General features: G+C 37.6%; 1 pseudogene; it reads left to right on the top strand.

The window, feature by feature from the left end:
- The first annotated feature begins 1413 nt into the window (after window positions 1-1413).
- On the top strand, window positions 1414-1899 carry LOC102496634 (enoyl-CoA hydratase, mitochondrial pseudogene; annotated as a pseudogene).
- The last annotated feature ends 1778 nt before the right edge of the window (window positions 1900-3677 follow it).

Here is a 3677-nt window from a genome sequence, read left to right on the forward strand (position 1 = left end):
TTTCTAATAAGTGAAAGAGAACTGAATATTTTTGTAGTTGAGCAGGATTCTTCACATGACATTCTGGGAAATTTAATGAAACATGAGTAAATAATATAAACCTTTTTATTTTCTTGAATACGTGAATAGGTGCTTTAAGATCTGGGTTACACACTCACATCTGAGCACAATAAAATGGCTAATTGCAGATGTTTAAGCCATATGGTGTTACAAAAAAATCCTTTCAAAACTGTGATTGAAAGGATCATTAATAAATGAATAAAATGGAAATGGAGTCATTAGTATTAATTTATGTTTAATTCCACATGAAAAATTGGCAGATTTCAGATCTCATTAATATTAGTGAGCTTGATGAAACAGAAAAAGAAATTAGTTTCTCATGAAATATTAGGAGACAGGGCTTACTCAATAACAAAGGAGGCTATATTAATGAATTTATTTATCCAACAAGTTAATTCTGTAATCCAGTCAGCCCTCTTAGTCCCAACTTTACCCACAGCTGGAGGTCAGTGTCTCCAGACTCAGACACTCACTCTTTACAGGACAGTGGCACCATAGACCACTCCTCTCCACTTCCCCATGCTTAAGAAAAGTGTTACTAATTTGAGACATTCATAAATAGGATTTATGTCTTTGGGCTCTCAATATTTCCAGTTACTGAGATTTGACAGTTTTACACATACATTTGAAAAAAAAAGAATAAGTTCTTATCTGTGATTAGTGCTTAATAGTTTAACAGAGACCCAACAAAAATCTGTAAAATGAAACAGTCCTAGAAAACTGGATAGACATTACAGTAGTCCAGAGAAAGACTTGATAGAAAAGGAAAACAAACAGGACAAGATAACCATTGTCTTGTCCTACAGGAAGTCTACATGGTTGAAATCTGTAGTAGAAAACTAAACCCAGAGAAATGGACCTTTAAAAATATTTGTCAGTACAGTACTTGCCAACTTCAGTTTAGACAAAATGACATCTAAAACTGAGTTTTATCTACAATGAGAATTATGTTGGTTGAATTAATGAGTTTATCGGGAAGATTAAAAATCTCTTAGCTGGGGCCAGCAAGTGGCATGGTGGTTAAAGGCACTGGACTCCCACATGGCCGACCACGGTTCAAGTCTCAGACCTGGTGGCTTGCTTTCTCACTTCCTCTCTCTCTCTCTGTGCCTCTTTGATCAAAGTGGAAAATAATAATGATAATAATAATAAATAAAGTTAAATAAAATAATTCTTTAAAAAAATCTCTTAGCTATTGTAAAAATTACTAGAACATATATATGAAAACACAGTTACATATTTATAGGGATTGATCAATAATACCAATAGTGAGTCATCCAGAGAGCGCCATGGCAGCCCTATAAGCCTTACTGCCTTTAGTCCGCCTACAGCTGCGCCCAGCAGCCTGCTGCCATGCCCTGCGATGTTCCTTTGCCTGGGCTTGGTGGGGGCTATGAGTTTACTATGATGTGCGACATAATTTATGCTGGGGAGAAAGCCCAGTTTGGACAGCCAGAAATCTTACTGGGAACTATTCCAGGTGCAGGAGGCACCCAGAGACTGACTCGCGCTGTGGGAAAGTCGCTGGCAATGGAAATGGTCCACACTGGTGACCAGATCTCAGCGCAGGATGCCAAACAAGCAGGTCTTGTAAGCAAGATTTTTCCTGTTGAGACACTGGTTGAAGAAGCCATCCAGTGTGCAGAAAAATTTGCCAGCAATTCCAAAATTACAGTCTCGACGGCCAAAGAATCAGTGAATGCAGCTTTTGAAATGACATTAACAGAAGGAAATAAGTTGGAGAAAAAACTCTTTTATTCCACCTTCACCACTGATGACAGAAAAGAAGGGATGAGTGCATTTGTGGAGAAGAGAAAGGCCAACTTCAAAGGCCAGTGAGAACTGACTTCCTTGGCCTTAAACCTCTACTTTAAGATGAAAAATAGTTTGTGAGTTTTAGAAAAAAAATAATAATACCAATAGTGCATATTGTTGAAATAGAATGAAATAAGAACCATTTAGGCAAAATTAACTTATAAGTGCTTCATAAAAAATTCATGTTCTTACAAGGTTGAAGGTAAGAGTCATGTAGGAAGAAATGGTACAATGAGAATTCCAATTGGGGCCAGCAGGTGGTATGGTGGTTACTGTGTTGGACTCCCACATGGCCAGTTTGAGTCCCAGATCTGGTAGCTTACTTTCTTGCTTTTTCTCTATCTAGCTCTCTCTACTGTGTGCACACCTTACAGCAAATTAAAAAGTAATAATAATAATAATAATTTTTCAAAATTAAAAAATGAATACCAATCATGTTGCAAAAAGAAGTCAAAATAAATAAAAATATTTTTTTAATTAGATATTTGCTATAGGGCATGTTGGCTCACCAGTCAGACAGAGAGAGGGAAACACAAAGCAAGAAGTCATGCTTTAGGGGGTTTGGCCAAACTCTAATCCCTTCTCCTCCAATATCCTCTCTGGATGAAACTCTAATCCCTTCTGCAATATCCTCTCTGGATTTGGGGCATGCATGCACACACAGCTTGCATGAGTTTCAAGTCTCCAGGTCCAGGACCCGAAACATAGTCGGCCATGTGAGAGTCTAGTGATGTAACCATTATGCCATCTGCTAGTCCCTTTGAAAGTATTTCTAATAAAACTAATTATGCAAAACTAGGCAACCTTACTGAAAATTCAGAAATATCAAAAAACATGATTAAACCCATAATGAAAACTCACTAAATGCTCAAGCTGATGAATTTATTGACTGACTGTTGTAAACTAATTGGAGATTTTCAAAAGTTTAATTAAACTGGAGCCAGTGATCAGAATACTGGACTTCTAGATGCACGACATAAGTATGCCTACATGGGTAACTCAGAGGTAGATGGCTGTCATCCCTTAGGCAGTAAACCTTGAATTATTGAGTTTCATTCACACCTCCTAGAGCAAGTCCTTTAAGCTTATTGATCCACAAGTTCTACAGTTTGAAAAACAAATGTGAGTAAAGATATTAAAGTTTCTTTACAGCTATTGAAGAAAATGATAAATTTAAAATGTTTGCATTTAGCATGAAGCAGTAAACATATGTAAAAAAATTGTAATAACCAGTATAAATAAGGCATTTGCAAAATACTCTATCTGCCAGGTCTCCCTAGGATACAGCCTAAATCCAAATCTTACCTCTTAAACACACAAAAAATGCAAACTATAAAGAGGGTGAAAAAAGCCCATCCTAACAACTACAACAAAAAGCATCCTTAATCAGGGTTAACAGCATAACTGGGAGACTGAGACTATTCCAAATTTAAGAATGTGTAAATAGGGATTAAACAGCCAAATCCTGCAGAGCCAGCTCTCAAATTCATTTAGAAGAAAATCAAGGAGGTACTTTAGGGAAAACACAGAGGAAAGAAAGACCTAGGGCTGAAAAAAGACAGATAAAGTCACCCCAAGAAATAGAAAAGCCCATTATCAGTACAGAAAATCTGAAAACAGTGTGAGACCAGGCAACCCTCAGTGGATAATGTCAGTGGATTGAGGCAGCAGTCCCCTGTGGCTCCTTGAGTCCGTGGCATTCATGCACTCCTACCCCATCCCACTTCATCCAACATCCATCTTTACCACTTTTCAGAGGACCTCCCTCAGACTTCAGGAGCGCTCTTTGCTTGCAGACAGAA

Source organism: Tupaia chinensis, unplaced genomic scaffold (assembly GCF_000334495.1).
Source record: "Tupaia chinensis unplaced genomic scaffold, TupChi_1.0 Scaffold000096_1, whole genome shotgun sequence".
In the NCBI taxonomy this organism is placed as follows: domain Eukaryota; kingdom Metazoa; phylum Chordata; class Mammalia; order Scandentia; family Tupaiidae; genus Tupaia; species Tupaia belangeri.